The following is a 20,606-nucleotide window of genomic DNA, read 5'->3' on the forward strand; positions in this document are numbered from 1 at the left end:
CTCCAATATTCTTGCTGAGATAATCCCATGAACAGAAGAGCCTGGCAGGCTACAGTCCATAGGTTCACAAAAGAGTGGACATGACTTAGTCACTTAACAGCAATAACAACAACCCTAGTGCAGTGGTGGTTGGAGGTGGGACCTTTGGACATGATTAGGTCATCAAAGCAGAGCCCAGTAAGATTGGTGCCTTTGTAAAAGAGGCCCCAGAAAGCTTCTTCATCCATCCCGCTGTGTGAGAATACAGCTAGTAGATGGCTGCCTATGAACCAGGAACTAGGCTCTCACAAGACACAAAACCTGCCTGTGTCTTGATCTGGGACTTTGCAGCCCCAGAACTGTGAGAAATTTCTGTTATTTATAAGCCACCCAGTCTATGGTGTTGTATTATACCAGCCCAAAGGGACTAAGATACCTGCCAGTTTTTCTTCTACTGCTTCACTCAGCCTCAATTAGCACAGCTTTTCTTGGGTGAAGTGGAAGCAGAGTCTGTGATCAAGATGGTTTCCAAATTGAACTGCACAACAAAAGCATCTATGGAGCTTTTAAAATACTGATACACACACAATCTCAGCAGTTCCAAATATATTTGTTTGCAGAACCTATTTCACAAAACATCCTGTGGGATTAATGAGCTATCAAAAATAATACTGTCAAAAGTAGCACTGAACTGAATTTGAGGAAATAATTAAAGGCATAGACAGAATATTTGCAACAAAAATACTCAAAACTCAGTTGCTTATAATATAAAGAAATTGGAAATAACCAATTTATCCAGCAGTAGAAAGTGGGTTATATAAATGGTGGTACATTTATAAGAAGGAATACAAGAGAACTATGAGTGTAGTTTAGGAACTATTTATTGGTTTGGAATGATATTCTTGGTGAGTAAAGTGAAAACTGCAACATGAACAATTGCTCCATTCTTGTTTTAAAAAAGTAAAAAGTCTAGTGATAACCAACAGAAGACTCAAGAAATCAGACTCCCAAGCTGATGATAGTGAGCTCTGAAAAGAATCCTAATTTGCACTGCAGCACTAGGAAACAGAACATAGAGCTGTAGTTGGAAGTCTATTGAAGAAGTAAATTGATAACCTCTCCAAGTCATTACACCTGGGTGACTGTGTCTTACCAGCAAAATACTGGAGATTTATTCCTCGGGGAAGCCAAGTGCATTAAAAACAAGAGGATTAAATGAAACTTTAGATATAGCCCAAGCCCTGATCTCTAGAAGTTTGAAAGCCTGATGTATATCTTCTAAAGAGAAGGTTGCAGAATTCTTCTCTGATGAATCTGGCCAGCCAAAAAGAAAAGAGGGATGTCCCTGGCAGTCCAGTGGTTAATCTGCTTTCCAATGCAGGACATGTGGGTTTGGCATGTAGGTTTGATCCCTGGTCAGGGAGCTAAGATCCCGCATGCCTCATGGCCAGAACATAAAACAGAGAGATACAATAACAAATTCAATGAAGATTTTTTTTTAATGGTCCACAACAAAAGAACAAAGAGAGAAGATGCTGACACGACAGGCTTATGATCAGATCCAATAAGATCACCCTGTGGTGAAGCCCTTAGTTGATAAGCCCCATCCTCATAACTCCCAATTAGTTCTTTTTTTTTTTTGCCCCACTTGAATACCAAGAATCACTTGCTCTTAGAGGAAAGATTCTAATGTTAAAGAGATGGTAAGAACAAACAGAAAAGACAAAGGCTATTGAAGGAGAAGAAAACCAGTATGCTTTCTTCATTAAAATTCACAGAGAAATAAAAGAATTTATGCATCCATGAGCTATCAAAAATCATACTATCAAACGTAGCACTGAACTGAATTTGAGGAAATAGTTAAAGGTATTTAAAATAGTACAAGCTATTTAAAAAATACAAAGCAGAAATGAGAACAGAGCGGAGCTCTTGGACATTAGCTATATGAAAAAAAAGGACTAAGGGATAAAAGATATAGGTGACAAGAAAAGATATCATGTTTACCAAACTTGTTGGCAAGATACAGAGCCAACTGGGGGAAATTTTGAGGCTACCATAATAATTACATAAAAACTTCAGTAAACAAACAGAAAATAATGTAATTATTATTCCTAAGACAACTTAGAGTTGTGATTCAAAGGAAAAGTGATCTTCATACTTTTTATACTACATGGCTCAGCAGTGAATTGTGTGTTATCTAGTCATGATAATGTGAACACTAAATATTGATCTAACCAAACTTTTATGCTAGACCTGCATCAAGAAGATGAGGGTGTGAGTGTTGTGTACCAGGGTGGGCAGGTGAAGATGGATGCTAAATGCTTATGTGCCTTCATGGAAATCAACAGAAAATGCCTAAAAAAGAAAACTCAAGAAGTGGTTTAGACATATGTGTTAAATACCAAAGTAAACAGCTATAAGATTCAAAGTAGTTCCCTCCAAAAATAAATCAGAAAATTGAGGAGATGGAGTAGCTTGGGAACTGCTATTTGTTTGTGGTAAGCCTTGGAGAACAATGTGGATATATAATTTGGTAAAAATAAAAACTAATTTTTAAGAAAGAAGACCAACACCACTCTAAAGCTTTTCCAGATAGTCCTGAAAAGTCTGTTTCTACCTCCTGGTTTTCTCCAATCAAACCTCCTTTTTTCCCAAGCAGTAGTTTTCTGCACGACTCCTCTGTGATTCTCTGCCATTGTATACACATTTTCATAAAATAGGCTTTTGTGAGCTAGCCTGGGAACTTAACCATTGCTTATATTACTTCTCTGGAGACATGTATTTCAAGTTCAAACCAAACAACTTCCAAAAATCCTTTCAGAACTTCTCCTGTTTGTTGACTGGGGACTGTATTATCCATTCGCATAAGACTTTACATACAACACAGCTGAAAAGACGTTTGAAAAATCATAGAATATTGCGATTACATCTGACACTGTGCCAGCTGGTACAATCAGTGAGTGATGCGGCTACTGGAAAGAAGGGTCAGGGGAGACTTTGTCAAAGAGTCTCAATTCAAGCTGAACCTGCAAAGACGGATTGTACACAGTTTAAATGGTGGCATCAATCAGGATTTTGTATGTAAGTGACAGACACTCAGACCAAACTAGCTAAGCCTGAAATGAAATTTTTTGGCTCACCTAGCTAAGATATCCCAAGGGGTCTGGCATCAGGCAAAGACTGATCCTAGTTCCAAAAGAGTTGCTAAGCTCTCTCCATCTCCCATTGTTCTCCTCTGCAGCTCCAGTCTCACTTTCTAGCTTTGCAGCATAGGGTGGTGAGGAGGTGGGTGAATAACTCTATTGGCTGTATATCAGAATCTCAGGGGAAGACACCGATTGGCCCTCAATGGGTCCAGGTGAATGGACACTGTGATTGGCCAGACCTGAGCTGGCTGCCAGAAAAGGGGAGATGGGGAATAAACTGCTGGGCTGCCAAAAATAATACCTATTACATCCAGTATAATTGTACACACCAAATATGTTCTAGTGGAGATTTATGAGAACCTGGGCCAGTTGGCAGAGTAAGTAAAAATGTCTCATAAATGCTGAAGCACCATGAAATGTTGGTTGTGAGTCAATACTAAATGTAAGTCTACATTGGCCCTGCCCAGCCAAACTGCAATTACTCCTGGATGCTCAGCTTTCTGAATGTTTTAAGTTTTTCTTTCTTCCTAGCAGATTCATTTGTCACAGTTTCCCCGGGTATTGGCCTCTTTGTTCTAACAGAGTCTGCTTCCAACTGCAGTGAAAAATTTGTTCATGTCGTTTTTCAAAGGAAGTCAGGAGGAAAAAAAAAAAAAAAGTCCACAGTTGGAATAGTTCGAAACTGAAAACATAATGGATGTATGTTCGTGTAATCAGATTGTTCTCAGCATCTTTCACTCTACCGTTTCTCTAATCTATTGAGTCACTTTCTTGGCCTTGTTGCGCCAGTCCTCGAATAAGCCAAAAATATTTTGCTGATACTAGCTGCAATTTATTGAGTGATAGGATATTTGTAATGTACTTTGAGACTGAGCTTATAGCCCTGAAGATGAGGCAATTAATTAGTAGAGAAATATTTTTGCCATCTTGAAAAAGCAAACCAGAATAATTAACAGTCTGTATTGGAATTTCCAGTTTTTATAGGCCTACTTTAGACGTCTGATTTTTAATTAGGTGTGAGGTGTTCCTTGACTGCTGACAATGTGAAGTAGGCTGATGCCTAAATGTGCTTCTGATAAAGCTCTCATTGATTTCAACACTTGAATACCTAATGCTGCATTGAACTTTGTATTTGAAGATAGTATGGATGAATGCTAACTACTGTGAGTCTGAGTTTTGCTAAAAAGTACTTTGAGACTAGGCCAGATCTTGATATTTTCTCTCTAATGGATTAAGCCAGATCTCAGTATTATTCTCTCTAATGGATACTGGTAAAATCTTAGGACAGTAGAAGGAAATGGCAACCCACTCTAGTACTCTTGCCTGGAAAATTCCATGGATGGAGGAGCTTGGTGGGCTACAGTCCATGGGGCTGCAGAGTCGGACACGACTAAGCGACTTCACTTTCTGTCTTTCACTTTCACTTCATTTGCTCAAAATTACCAAAACAAAACATTACTAGATGATTACCCAAGGCCATTCTCAGCCAACTTTTTTTCTCACCAGCTTCCCATGATAGAGACTGAAAATTTCAAGTATTCACCTTCCCAGCCTCCTGTATAGCTAGTGATGGCCATGTGATCCAGATCGGGTCAGCAGCAATGAAGAGAGAGATGACTGGGGGATTTGGGAGAAAGGTTTTCTTAGCTCAGTGACAGACAAGATGCATAGGTAGAGAGACTTTTTATTTCCATCCTTCCTGCTTCCATCTTGTTCAAGTCACACTTGAGAAGGTAATGCCGAAAGTTCCAGCAGCCACTGATGACCATTGCTGAAGATGAAAGCGAGAAAAAGCTCAAGTCACAGGAGGTATCATTAAGCCACTACACCCACTGGAATGGCCTGTTTCTACATTTCATACAAAGTGAGATTAATCACCTCATACATTTCAGTCATTTGGCATTCTGTCACTTTCAACCAAAGGCATGCTTTATCTTTAAATGATTCAAAGATATGAATTATTTACCCAGTGCTCATTCAATGTTCTTCCCCTTTTGACCATACCCAGATTTTTATTTGGGTAGCCAGCCTCTCTGTGTATCCCACGTGGTGGAAGTAGAAACAGATTCGGCCCTTGTTTACAGGGGTAATCAGTGTTTGGCTTAAGTTCAGTCAATAAATCCCACTCCCCTGGCATTGAATGGAGATTGATTCAAGGGTTAGCTGCAACTTAAGTTGTCCAACAAAAGTGAACCTTCGGATCTTGCTCAGAATACTGAAAAAGAAATGCTCTCTTCCCTTCTCAACCACTCGCATAGGAAGCCTAGAATGCTATAGCCACTTTGCCACCGTGACGAAAATCAGCCTTTGGAAGTACACGCTTCAGAAGGCAGAACAGAAAAACAGAAGAAAAAAAAAAAACAAAAAACTAACCCATCATCGAGATGCTGGATCACTGTAGTTTTGGACTCGCCATTACATGAGTTCATAAATCTCCTTTATTAAAGTCAGTTTGAGTTGGATTCTCTGTTCTTTGCAACTTCAGAATGCATTCTGATTTGATATACTTTCTCTCCAGACCGTTAGGCGACAGGCAAAGAGGAAAACCAAATGGCAATCTTTTTAGAGGCAAAGTAAAAACTTCTCTGTAAACGAACCATGTTAGCTAGGTGTTCACATGGTCATCCATCCTTTTCTTCCCTCATCAAAGAAATATATATATATATGATATATTGAACTGCCACGTGCGCCGTGCTCCAGCACTTACTCTTTTGGGCTTTGGATGAGTTACTTAACCTGCCTGTGCCTTGGTTTCTATATGTCCAAAATGGAAACCATAATAGTATCTGGTCTAAGATTAAATGAGATAATATGTGTAAAGTTCCTCTCCAGGGCCTGTTCATAGTAAACACTCGGTAGACGCTAATTATTATGATTATCAGGATCTTAGGTCAGTTAGGGATTGTGCTAGAGAGGACCCGTGTCTCCTATCAAATCTTCCAAATGATGTCTGTACAAGACACTATCCAGTAATTGAAGAGCTCATGCCTCTTCTCTTGCTCAAAAGAGAATAAGATAAGATGGCTACAGAGCTCGAAGCCCTTCAGCTCCTTAGCTCACAGACAGATCTCTTACTCAAAGGTCAGTCTTGTGTTTCAGAAGGGCCTGGAACACTGACTCTCACCCTCCATGAAAGGAGGTGAAGGATACCCCCATCCTCTCACCCCCGGAATCCAGAACTAGCCCTGGTCAGGGCAGCACAACAGCCCGTTGTTGGGGGAAATCTCACCCTGGAAGGTGTCTGTATTTGGCCATTGCCCACCTCACCCCACAGTCCCCCGGGGAAAGACCAGGATGGTTTTAGTAAGCCCAGAGGGAAAAGGAGAAACCCAGAGGCAGAGAAGCAGCCTTTGTAATCAGGGTTCATGGAACGGCTGCATAGTGATTTCATCCCTGGCCAAAGATGCCATAAAAAAGAGAAATATTCAGTGATCACCATTTCACATCGCTGTAAAAGACTGAGAATCGAGGCCCAGAAAGCTCGGCTTCCAGCAACATTCTGCTTTGACAGGACCTTAAAATGCCTTCTGGAGTCAAGACAGGGAGAAAAATTCTTAAGGTAACTGAGTGCAGCACATGACTAAGTCCGAAGAATTCACTCTAACTGCCAAAAAGGAACACTGCCAAGGCTCCTAAGGAAAGGGGGAAAAAAGTGAAAAAGAAAGCAGAAACATTATGATAAGAAGAGAAGGGATGTTCATTTTCAAACAGGAGATAAGATATGGATTAAAGTTCATCCTCAGAATAATGTAGCAAGAAACTTTATAGCCAAACTGACTCCAACCGGAAAGGTCCCTGTTTCTCGGATCTCTTTGAATTATAGGGAAAACTAATTGGATCTTCATGTTTACCACGGAGGAAACCAAGTGTTACTCAGGATGTAAATCCTGAAGGTACTTTAAAAAAACAACACTGACCTTTACAAACCTCTCAACTTATAGATCTGTGAGGAGAAAAATAAAATGGATTTCCTGACCTTTGACTGGCTTCTAGTTTTTTTTTTTTTTTCCTCCACACAGGGGCCCCCAAACCCCTCACTGTCTTCCTGATGTTAATTTCCTGACTGTGCCCTCTGTCCCTGGTCAGACCCGGGGGAAGGGGACAGGCCCATTCTCCATCAGGTACAGGTAAGGGGCAACTCCACCACTCGAGGATCCTGGGTGAAGCCCGGGGCCTCTCAGCATCCTCCACTGTGTCTAGAAGCTGGCTCGTTTCTTCACCAGTCCCATGACAATGAGACGAGCCACCACGTTTGAGCACCTACTGTGCGCTGGGTGCTGTGGCATGACATGTTCAAACACTGTCTTAATTAATCCTCACAACACCTCTGTGAGCTTCGACCTCCAACTTACATGTGTCTCTCTGATTTCACAGATCAGGAAGACCCCCGTGCCCTCACCCTTTCCTCTCTTCTCCTTCCTCCTTTCTTCAGCCCACCTTCCCTGTGAGCCGATAGGTAAGATAAATGGGGGACGGAGCCGTCTGAGCTCACAGTTCTCCTGGCTGGTGGGGCAGTTGTAGAGCTGAGGAAACCCAGTTCTGGAGACGGAGGACCCCCAGGTTCCTGAGAGGCAGGGCCAGGAGCCCCCAGGCCAAATCAGCATTTTTTCATTCACTGAAGTCTGGTCCCAGAGGCCACAGTGACTCACCATTCTCCCGTGTGAAGTAATTCCCTGTGAGATATCCAGCATCTTTAGCGTCAGAGTCTACAGCGGGAAGAGAGGGAAAGTTGGAGGTTATTGTAAGACTGGAGGGAATTGGAGAGTGAGGGGGCAGAAATGGGCACACCAGAGGAAAGCCAGACCATGGGAACGTTAAGATCCTGGGGCTAAGTAATTTGTCATCGTGACTCTATCCCTAATCCCCAAGCAAAGATGGCCCTTCTCATAGTAGGCAAGAGCTAAGCAGTGTGATCTGAGATAGGCCTGCCCTCAGGGGCCTGTTCAGAGCCCCACATCTTTACTATTTGCCACTCAAATGGTATAGCAATGTCTCCTGATTTTAAGTCATTTACTTAATATTATGAAAATTTTTATCATATGTGCAAACCATCTGCAATATAATTTGCTTAAGAGTTTAAATCAATGTTTAAAAACATCAATAGATACATTTTAGGGGAAACTTTGTATCAGTACAGTAAGCAGAGAGTCAGTATCATTTGCCACAAATTTGTAGCATAATAATAACTACAATGAAAACAAAACAAGGTTATGAGAATCTTGCTGTTTAGTTGCCTGTGAAAAGTTCTGAGCCTGAGTTTTGTTCCCTCTTTGTTATGAAAAGAGATTACCAAGTGTTAGGTGTTAAACAAGGGGCCAAATGGAAATTATCTCCTTGATTTAAACCAGGATCGACAGGAAGTTAAATGCTGTTGAACATCACCTAAATCATCTTGAGAACTGCCAGTGCTCTTCATCTCAGACATTATGGGATTCTGAGAGTCTCTTCCATGTTTCTCTGAAAAACAGCAATAGTTATATGTAAGAAGGAACAACCACTGAAGACCTATTATCCAACTGTGAGTTGGGCTGATTCACTCATCTGAGCCTCAGTTTTCCTCATCTGCAAAATGGAAAAGTTGGACCAGATAATATCTTTCAGTCTTTTCCAGTTCCGGATCCTACTTCCTCTACAACCTCAGAAAATAAATATCAGATCCAGACACAGGACAGCTTGGGTGTAACGGGCAGCCGAATGGTCATTTGAAAGGTGATAGAGAATGAGTGAGCAGTTCTGAACAATGGAGATAAAAGTCACCCTCTTCCAAGCCTTACCCAGGGCCACCAAAATAAGATGTGCATCCCAAGAATACTCAAAAGGTAAAAGTGTAAAACTCCGATCTTTTCATATTCAACACCTAGATCTCTGAGCTAGACTGTCTAATTTACAGTGAGAAAATTGGACTTTATTTTCCTTTAAAAAGAAAGTATCTACTCTTTTATATGGAGCATCCTGAGTAGGTAGGTTTCTGTCCGACTGAGAGGTGGTTTCAATCTGTGGTTAGGAACTCGGCCTGCATTCCATGACTTCATAACAGTATGACTTGGACAAGTAAGTCTCCATCTTAAAGGGGGCATTAATAATGATACCGACTTGTGATATCCACTTGTCATGAGCTGGATGAGAAAATATGTGTAGAGTGTTTGGCATAGTATCTAGCAAACAGTAAACGTATAAACAACAATATTAGCTGTTAGTGTTTTCTGCACATCTCATTGGCCCTTCTACTTGCTATCCCAACAAAGCCTCTCCTCTTTTCTCTCTCTCTCTCCCTCTGCCCCACTCTAGTTCTTTCTTCCTGTCTTGATGATCACCTTCCTCATGCTCCAGCTGGTATCTCTTCATACGTCTGTCTCCATGTCCTTTGTCAGACACAGTCGGCAGCCAATAAATCTGTTGAATTGTGTAGAGGCTCCTTTGAAAATAGTGGAAGCAGCCTTTAGCTAAAAACAGGAAGGATTTTACAGGAACATTTTTACACTGCCTTCATACTGACTGCCAAAAAAAAACCACCTAACTAGAAATTGTGTTATATACGAGGAATATTTGTGCAGACTGTGCCATCTTTATGGACTCAGTTGAAACAATTCCTAGTTCGCTAAATTAAGATGAGTTAAAGAACGTAATCTCTCACTTCTGTTTCATTTCACCCCAGGATAAGGAAGAAAAGAGGATGCAAGTTTCCCAACTGTCCTGGTTTTCTTCTTGAATTCATCTAAGTGTGTTTACAAAATATACTCAGTGGATTCCTTAGTAACACACACATGATTAGCCCTTTCTGATATCCAAAAGATATATGAATTGCTGAGCTGCTGATGAGAAAGATCCATGAATAGTTTTTTTTTTAATTGGTTTAGTAAGATTATTTCCAGTCAACAATTCCCTCATTTAGTGACAGAAGATAGATTTGTTTTCCATAAAAGTGAAATGCCAGACTTTTGAATCACTCCAAATAAAAAACATTCCCTTAAAGAGTCACTTGCTATCATTTGTTTTATAGCAAAAAATAAAAGTCAAGATAGAAACTATTATCACAGAATGGCATGCTGAAGAGGCACTAGCAATGATAAGAACACAAACAGTTCTTAGTCCTTCACTAAATTTCCAACTACTGAAGGATACACTGTGCCTCGTTGGAAACAAACAAACATAAGCCAACTTGCCCTCATTTGTTTCCATCAGCTCACTAAGAATTGCTGCCTCCTACTTGGACAGCACTTTAGAATAGAAAATGCTCTCTTGTCTGATTTCTATTTGGTCTTCAGAACATCCCTGGGAGGCAAATAGGGTGGTAAGAGAGGTTACATCAGAAACCACCCAAATGTCCAACAGGTGATGAACGGATAAATAAACTATGGTATATCCATACAATAGAATATTATTGGACAATAAAAAAGGAATGAAGTACTGATATGTGCTATACCCTAGATGAATCTTGACATTAGACTAACTGAAAGAAGTCAGTCACAATGGACCATATATCATGATTCCACTTACAAGATGTCAAAAGCAGGCAAATCTATAGCGACGGAAAGTAGCTGTGCCGTTGCCGAAGGCTAAGTGAGCAGAGTAGGGCTGGAGTATGAGGTGGCCAAAGGGGAAGGAGTCTCTTTTCTGGGTAGTGAAATGTTCTGAAATTGATTCTGATGACTGCTGCACAACTCTGTGACTATGCTAAAAGCCAGTGAATTTTAAACATCAAATAGGCATATTGTGTGGTTTATTGTACACGATAAAGTTTTTAAAAAAAGAGAGAGAGATGACACTGTGGAGTCTGCTTTTGGCATTAATGTGGCTTCCATCTCAGACTTGCCACTTAGGTACTATGTGACCCAGCCACCTATCAACTTTATGAACCACGGCTGACCTGTCTCAGAAGTAGTCGTGCCCCCATTGGAGGGGGGCGTGGGGGCTCCAGTCAAGGCCCACAGGGTGCCTGCACAGTACTGCGTGTGGACTGTGACCGTGCTCTTGGTGAGCAAGCTGAGGCTCAGAAGATAAAGAGCCTTATGGATAGAAAATGGGTCTGACTGGCCTTCGGACACATAGCACTAATGTGCCTTCTTCGTGTTTGAGGCAGAAAAGAAAATCAGAAAGAATTTCAGATTCAAAAGCAGAAGAACTAGGCACTTATTCCCTATCACTTCTAGCCCTGTGCTGCCAATGAGGGCTTAGTAGAGGGCTAAGTAGATGTGGTCCCTCTCCTAATGGAGTTTACAGAGTAGCAATTAGGAGAACCAGAACTTCTTCACTCTCCCATGCAAGTTGCTTAAGTTTTTTCTTGAGGTTCAGTACCTACAAGTGTCAGATGAATATACTAGTCATGCATAATCTATAAGAATGGTGTGATCATTTAATCAGATTATCTATAAAAAAAGTACTCAATGCAGTGTGACACACAATAAACACTAAAAAAAACACTAGTATCACTACTTTATTTACTATTATCACCTGCAGTAGTATTGTATCTGTGGCTTGAGGATCGTTTATTCAACTTCTCTCGGCTTATTTCCTTATTTATAAACTGGAGATATTAATGGTTATCTCTAGCTTTTTATGCAAGCCAGATAAGAAAAATTATGTAAAAAGCATTTTTGATGTGGGATTATGATTTTCATTCCATGAACCTAGCGCCACTCAGAACCTCGAGTGAACCAAAGTGTGGCTTTGTTTTCCCTCCAACCGCAAGCCCTTCTAAATTACAGCCCTGGGAAATCGAGATGCTAGTAAATTATTCGGGCCATCCCCTGGCCTGGGGGACTTAGGGTTAGGGTTCAGGTAGTAAGTCCTAGAGTAAGTGGACGTGTAGCCGGGCTGCAGATTGATGAGGGCTGAAAGGAGCCAGTTATTTGATCCCCAGGAAATGTTTCTGTGCGGGGGTCACTGTTGCCAGCTTTTGAATCAATAATGCAGCACCTTTCAGACCAGAAAGTTCAGCTCTATTTATCAAGTCAAAGAGGAGTGAGAGAAGCAACAAGCATGATGAAAGCAGAGCACTAGCTAAGACTGCAGTGACTCCAGTGTGAGATGGAGGGACCCAGGCAGAGTGATTTCTGCTTTCTAGGGGCCTCCTTAGGTTTCCGGGGTCTTCCTTCAAGAGCTCCACCACTTCTCCACCTCTCCAGACAAATGATCAGCAGACGATTCATTCCGTAAACCTTTATGGAACATGTACCTAGGAGCTAGGAACTGTTCTAGGCACAAAGACTCTTCATTCATGTATTCATTCAAGCATGAATATTGAGCACTGACTCTGTGCCAGCATGCGTGAATGTTAAGTCACTTCAGTCATGTCCGACTCTTTGCGACCCTGTGGACTGCTGCCCTTCAGGCTGCTCTGTCCATGGGATTCTCCAGGCAAGAATACTGGAGTGGATTGCAGTGCCCTCCTCCAGGAGATCTCCCCGACCCAGGGATGGGATTGAAGTCACGTCTCTATGTCTCCCACACTGGCAGGTGGGCTCTTTACCACTAGCACCAGCTCTCTGATAAATGGAGCATGGCTGAGACACGGCCCCTCACAGAGCTTCCAGTCTAGGAGGGTAGAGAAGTAGACAGCAATTACAGAGGGAAAACACCATAGGGACTTGCAGAAGAAGTGCTTCATTCTTGAAACATCTCTACGAAATTTGAAGTTTTTATAATAAATATGTAGTAATTTATAATCAGAAGGAAAGAATAAAGCTATCTTCTCTCATTCATTAAAGAAAAAGGAATCTATTGTTTGCAAAGCAAGGTGCTGCCTGTGAGTGATTAAGACAAGTACCCTGTCTCCAGGCTAAGGAAAACTATGGGAAGGACCTATATAAGGGAGAATGCTATCAAAGACTCCACGTTCCCAATGCAGGAATCCTGGTTTGATTCCCTGGTCCAGGAACTAGATTCCACATGCCTCAATTAAAGATCCCACATGATGCAGGTATGACCCTGTAGAGCTAAATAAATAAACAAGCATAGAGGATGGATACCTGACCAGTGTGGTAGAATCTAGGGTGGTTTCCCAGAGGTAGAGAGCCAGGAATTGAAGGTTGAGTAGAAGTTAGTCATGTAAATTGGAGACAGTAAGCAGAAGAAATAGTGGTTTCAAGGTCTAAATGTGAAATGCACAATGTTTTTGAAGAATGGAAAACAGCTCCATTTGGCTGTAGTAAAAAATATAAATAAACAAAAGTGCACCAGTCAGAATGACCATCATTAAAAAGTCTACAAACAACAAATGCTGGAGAGGATTTAGAGAAAAGGGAACCCTCCTACACTGTTGGTGGGAATGTACGTTGGTACAGTTACTATGGAAAACAGTAGGGAGGTTCCTCAAAAAACTGAAAGTAAAGTTACAACATTAATGAGCAATCCCACTCCTGGGCATATAGCCAGACAAGACTATAATTCAAAAAGATATGTGCACTCCTGTGTTCATAGCAACACTATTCACAATAGCTAAGACCTGGAAACAATCTAAATGTCCATTGACAGATGAACAGACAAAGAAGGTGTGGTACATACATACAGTGAAATACTCCCTGGAGAAGGGAATGGCTACCCACTCCAATATTCCTGCCTGGAGAATTCCATGGACAGAGGAGCCAGGTGGGCTACAGTCCATGTGGTCACAAAGAGTCTGAAATACTACTCAGCCACAAAAAAAGAATGAAATAATATCACCTGCAACAAAATGGATGCAACTAGAGACTGTCATACTAAGTGAAATAAGTCAGAAAGAGAAAGACAAATAGCATATTATATCACTTATATATGGAATCTAAAATATGGCACAGATGAACCCATCTATGAAACAGAAACAGACTCATGGGCACGGAGAACAGACTTGCAGTTGTTAAGTGAGGGGGAGGGATGGAGTGAGAGGTTGAGGTTAGCAGATGTAAACTATTATATATAGGGTGGATAGGCAACAAGCATCAGAAACTGTATTCAGTATCCAATGAGAAACCATAATGGAAAAGATATTTAAAAAAGAAAACAGAATCACTTTGCTGTACGGCAGAAATTAACACAACATTGTAACACAACTACACTTCAATTTTTTTTTTAAGTGCCCAGTAGAGACTAGCTAAAAACACAGGTAAAAAGGCTAACTAAAGCCAGAGTATCACCCGCCTGCTCCAACTAGTCTGTGGGGTTCCTGAACTGGCCAGAACACTCCAACGTTACTAGCATAGGTCTCAAGAAAAAAGCCTTGTTTGCAATAGTAACAGTGCTTTATCACGTGCGCCACCTTCGTGGACTCAGAAGCAGCCAGGGCTCCTTCCTCAATTCCCGTTGCTGGTGGGGCTGCCCGCCCCCACCGCCAGTCTGAAGGCCTGACTTGGCTTGTTTCAGTCCTGCAGGAAGTCTCTGTGCCCCACACCCAGAGCAGGCACACACTGTCAGCCATGATGCAAGAAAAACCACCCAGCTACAGGTTCTGTTGGTGCCCCCACGTTCACGACTTGAAATCCAAACACTCGCTTCCTCCCTCTTTCTACTACCTCTCCCATTTGTTGACCTGGCCTTTGAAGTCACTGAAAACTCCCCAAAGGGAGGAGACCCCTAGAGGCAAGCTGGCCCTGTATCAAGGAAATGAATCAAGCTCGCACATTTTTGTTATGGCAACACATCCCTCGGGTACTTTTCCCAACTCTGGCCTCTGTGATTCGTGATTCTCCCAGGGGCTCCCATCTAAAGTATTCCCTTGGGGGGTTTCCTGTAAAGGGTTACTGAGCTGTCTGTACCAGGAGGCATTTGTCACCTGCTGGGTCTGGGGCAGAAGGGTAGGATTCTCAGCAGGATAAGGGGACACGGCAGCAGGGATGGGGCGATACACAGAGGCTGCTGACTTTTCTTAGGGAAATGAGAAAGGACAGAAGAGGAAAGACACGAGATGAGCTGGATTAAAAGACTTTCCTTGGGAGAGGTAGGTGTGCATTCATAATTTTTCTATTCTTGACTGAGGACTTCCCAGGTGGCTCAGTGGTAAAGAATCTGTCCACCAATGCAGGACACATGGGTTCGATCCCTGGGTCGGGAAGATCCCCTAGAGAAGGAAGTGGTAATCCACTCCAGTATTCTTGCCTGGAGAATCCCATGGACAGAGGAGCCCAATGAGCTACAGTCCATGGGGTCGCAAAAGAGTTGGAAATGACACAGCAACTAAATGACAGTAACATTCTTGGCCGGGAACAATGGCTTAGAACAATGCTTCTCAAACTTAAGGTACCTGTGAATCACCTGGGCAGGGGCGGGCCTTGCAGGACTGCAGCTTCTGATGCAGCAACCGTGAGGTGAGGCTTGAGGCCTGCATTTCTCAAAGGCTCCCGGAGGATGCTATGTTAGTTATCTATGCCGGCTAAGGAATTACTCCAAAACTCAGCAGTATGAAACAACAAATACTTAATATCCCACGCAGTTTCTGAGGGTCAGGAATCTGGGAGCAGCTCAGCAGGAAGACTGTGGCTTGGGTTTTCCTATGAAGTGACGAGCCAGCTCATGAAGTGGTGGCAAGTAACAGTCTCTGAAGGGACCGGGCCCTCTGTTTCCAGGCTCAGGCAGTCAGTCCCTGATGGCAGGAGTCTTCAGTTCTTTACCACGTGGCCGAGCCACAGGGCCCCTCATGGTCTGGCTTCCCCGAAGACAGAAGCTGCAGTGTCTTAACACAGAATCCCCAAAGTGACAGACCACCATTCCTGCCGTATTCTGCTCATTGGAAGAGAGTCATTAACTCCAGCCCACACTGAAGGTGAGAGGAATTAAACTCCACTCCTTGGTATCAAGAGAATCAACACTCAGTGGACATATCTTGAAAACCATCTCAAATACCACTGTGACAGCTCCCCTGCCCATACCTAAAGAGACAGGCTTTAGCACAGTTTCTGTGGTCATAGTGCTGAGGTTGGAAGGTCACTTAAGTGACTCATCTGTACCTCATCTGATAAAAGGGCTTCACAGTGGCTGCTATCACATAGGGTTGGTGCCTTATAATTCACAGAAACCACTCGGCACAGTACCTGGTGTGTAAAAGCACTCACTTAGTGGTAACCAATGTTGTTGTTGTTGTTTAGTTGCTAAGTCATGTCCAACTTTTTGCAACCCCATGGATTGTAGCCTGCCAGCTCCTCTGTCCATGGGATTCTCCAGGCAAGAATACTGGAGTGGATTACCACTTCCTTCCCCTGAGGATCTTCCCAACCCAAAGAGTTACCAATGTTATCATTGCTCATAATGCTATCATTCGATAAGCTGACCTGCTTCCCAGGGTCTGGCCCTGCCAGCTCCGGGCTTGGCCCTCTTTACTCCTTGGTCCCAGTCCAGGCCAGGGCAGGAGAGCTAAAGCAGGAGGTGTGGACTGCCCCTGTGCCAGAAGTCCAGAGAGCCCTTCTTTCTCACTGTCCTGCAGCCTCCCACCCAGGGCATGGGGAGTGGGTGGAGGGAGGGGAGAATGCCTAGACAACATGAAACCAGTGTTTGGGATACAGCACAGAAAGCCTTGAGGTAGCAGGTCATCTTGGAACAAGATGATCAGAATCTCTGGAGATGGAGTCAACTAATCTGCGGGTATAACTCACTCTCCAGGACAATTCCTATGCACACCGGCGTTGAGAAAGCCCTGCCGACAGATGCGGGAGATTTATTTACTCACCACCACCCCGCCTCACCTCCCAAAGAACGGGAAGGCTTGACTTTGAGTCCCTGAGAACAATAATGAGCTGTCCTCTGGGGGCCCCGTCTGAAGCCCGAGCTGGACTGGCCCTGGGGCTGACCCGGTACAGAACTTCTGTCCTGGTGACTAATGATCCGGCGCGGCCCGGCCTGGCTGCGGTTTGTCTACAGGCCACATGACAGGCCCATCCACCCAGATAACCGCAATCTTGCTTTGTGGGATCAAATACTGGCTTGGGATTTATGAGTCCCAGATACGACAGGGCTGTGCTAGCGAGGGGGCGGCGGAGGGCCAGAGTTGGGGAGGGTGGTGGGGGCAGCCTCTTCTCTCCCCCCGACTCAGACCCTTGGCTCCTCACCTAGCAGGCCCCGAGGACAGTCTGCTGACTGTTTTGGGTCTGAACAGGGTCAGGGTGGCAGTGAAGAGCAGAACAGCTGCTTCGTGTCTCCACTCAGCCCTTTCCACTTGTGTCAGAGGCAGAAGTCACTGCATGGTACACATTGGAGCATTTTGTCATCTTAGAACAAAGACAAGGTTAAAAATAAAAAAGCATTATTCCCCCATTCCATAATCAAGGAATGGAAAAGATGTTCGTCCTTGTTACCCCCCTTAAAGCTGGAGTTGACAGTTTCCTGAGGTTTGAGCTGCAGTTGTGGACTTGCAAACGGGCATCCTTCTCTTTATTGTTCCTTTGGGAATGCAGGCCTGTGTCTTGACAATTAGAAAGGGTGGAGAACGCTAACCTCGCTTTCCAGGTGTTCACTTCTCACTGATGAGAGCAGGGCAGTGTTCATTCACTGATTTATTCATTCATTCAACCGATTTTGATTAAGTTCTGTTTGCCAGGCACTTTCCTAGGCAACTGAGGAAACAGCAACCACCAAGACTGATGGCAGAGCTTACACTCTGGGAAGGTGCCAGTGGCCACAAATAATACACAAGCAAGCATAAATTAATGAGATAATTTCCAGTTGTGATGAAGCAGGGCTGGACAGTTGCTAGGAGACTTTTTACAAGCATTATCCTGGGCTATGGTCGGAGAAAGTAAAGACTTAGAAACTGATTTGCAACTTAGACTTTCAAGCTGTTTCACCATTTCTTTTCTGAAATAGTTACCTGATTTAAGGACTATCTTTCACTCGCTTTTCACTTTCCATTTTGTTTGGACGGAACGTCACACAGCCTCCCAGCACAGAGACCCCATTAATAGCACAGTTGTTACTACACAGATTTGTCCAGGTCAGATTTTATTGCTTTTGGCCCAAGGCTGCTGCAAAATTTACAGAGCAAAGAGAGGTACAATGTGATCTACTGAGCAGGTTACTGAGTTAGAGCAAGCTTCTATGCTTGAAGATACTTAGCATTTAAAAGCAATTTCATAAAAGTCATCATTAGACTAATATATCACAATGGCAATTCAACAATGATGTCTAAAAGTTTTAACTGTGATTTTAGAGCAGCCAGTACAAAAACAGCCTTGAATATGGGGTTGGGGTATTTTTGTTTATACGTTTTGGGGGTGACTGAACCCTCTGAGACCTATGAGGTGTCATGAACCCTGGAAAATGCACGTGCATTCACATAAAATTTCAGGGTGGATGAACTCCTAAAGTCCATCCATGGACTCCCCGGGGGATCCACGGACCCCTGTTTCCTGCTCTAAAATTTATACTCATGGAAAGATATCCAAGGTATTTTTAATGAAAAAATAAATTGCAGACAGGATATACAGCATGATTCCATTTTTCACTTAAATGTTATATATTCACAAACATTCAGTACCTGATGGGAATGGGATAAAGGGTAAGAATTACTTTTACCTTTTATTCTATATACTTTATTTTGAATTATTTCAGATAGCAGACACATTACTTTTTTAAGTAATTTTCTTTAAAATTTAGCCTTCAAAAATAGGAATCATGCCTGTGACTGAATCAGACAATGCTCATTTACCATTTCTGGGCAACTGATCTTGACTGAGAACCAGTACATACAGGAAGCTGTGGTGTGGATCAGAATAGAAGGGGACAGATAGGAGGTCATGTGGAAGGTCTATCTCAGGGCGCTTTAGACAGAGGGTTGCTGGATTTGAAAGAGTTCAGTTGGGAAGGCATGGAATAACTTGGAAATACATTTCCAAGCATATTTGTCTAAGTTGAGGAAAGAGCAATTTAATCATGTAGAACGGTCTCCTTAGATCATTTTAGGTTACATTGCGGAGGTCTATAACACAAAAGCATTTTGATCAAGATCTCTGTTCATACAGACTGGTGCCAGGAGAAGCCCAGGATGAGTCCTCATCAGAAAGCAGCAGAGCTGACACAGGCAAGGGGGTGGTGAACCTAGCTTCCACAGTTCCCAACCTGGGCACAGTTCCCAGGGAAGGCTCACATCTGGGGCGTGTTTGATGATGTAGAGAAATTGGGTATCTCATGTTTTAAACCATGATCCCTCTCTGCACCACGCCCCGCCCCCGCCCCCGCCGACCCTTATCTAACCCAGAGCTGCTCCCTGCTAAGGTGGTGAGTAGAACAGATAAAAGTATTAAGGGGGCTTCACGAGTGGTCCAATAGTTAAGACTCTGTGCTCCCAGTGCAGGGGGGCTCTGGTTGATCCCTGGTGGGGAAACTAAGATACCACATGCTGTGCAGCAAGGCCAAACCAATCAACAGCAAAGCATTAAACAAAGGCACTGTGCATTTAGGGATCATTTATTGCTCTGAGGGCGGGTTTTTGCAAAACCATACAGCTTAGCATATCATACAGTATATAAAAGGGAGCTCAGCCAGGCACAGAAGACAGACACTGGGCTGTCCTCTGAATTAAGTCCTGGTCTCTCTTTGCTGCTTTCCTTCCTCTGAGAAACCATGAGCTCCTGAGAGCAAGAGTGGGTCAGCCCCTACTGTTTCCTCTGGCTTTGGGGAATGGAATCCAGCTACCTTTATTGGAACCACTCCATCTAGTGTGCATGTAGCCAGGCTTCTTGAGCTAAATCTGGACAGGGTTAATCACCACACTTCAGAATGTCTCTTCCAGGGGAGGCAGGAGAATGAGGTGATGAAGTTAGCTATTGCTTGCTTGCTAAGTCGCTTCAGTCATGTCCGACTCTGTGTGACCCCATAGACGGCAGCCCACCACGTTCCCCCGTCCCTGGGATTCTCCAGGCAAGAACACTGGAGTGGGTTGCCATTTCCTTCTCCAATGCAGGAAAGTGAAAAGTGAAAGTTAGCTATTATCGGTGTGATTTTAGTGATGTAAGCAGAGCTGCTATAAGTCAGTGCCTAGTCCTGCAAAGGTCAACCTGGCATCTCGGGGGAGGATGACACTTCTGTCCCACCTCCAGAAAGTGAAGCATTTATGGAGTTAGGATCATTCTGACCCCTTCTATCTTTAATTCCTAGTCCCTCCTTGAGACCAAGGCCATCAGAAGGGACTGGGACAGCCCTTGACATCAAAAGCCCATTATCCAATAGCTCATCCCTTGCTGCCACCATCTTCCATCCATAGAGTGCTTTCCAGCCTACACAGCACAGCCGTATAAATTAGTTATCTAATTTGAGTCTCACAATATATCAGTGAGCCCCAGGTGAGTGTGCCACTGGACAAATTAGGAAACTGAGACTTGGACAGAATAAGGAATTTTTCCCAAGTGTACTTATCTCCTTAGTTCTGACCCCCAAGTCCAATGTTCTTTCTCCTCCACTAGATGAAACTAGGCAAGGGACAACAGACACGGCACAGTCCAGCACTGAACCAGAAAGCATCCCTGGGGATGGTCTGCATTTGTCCTGGACACAGTAAAGGAAGCAATCCTTTGCTCCCCAAGC

The sequence above is a fragment of the Oryx dammah genome, unplaced genomic scaffold, assembly GCF_014754425.2.
Source record: "Oryx dammah isolate SB20612 unplaced genomic scaffold, SCBI_Odam_1.1 HiC_scaffold_17, whole genome shotgun sequence".
Classification (NCBI taxonomy): Eukaryota; Metazoa; Chordata; class Mammalia; order Artiodactyla; family Bovidae; genus Oryx; species Oryx dammah.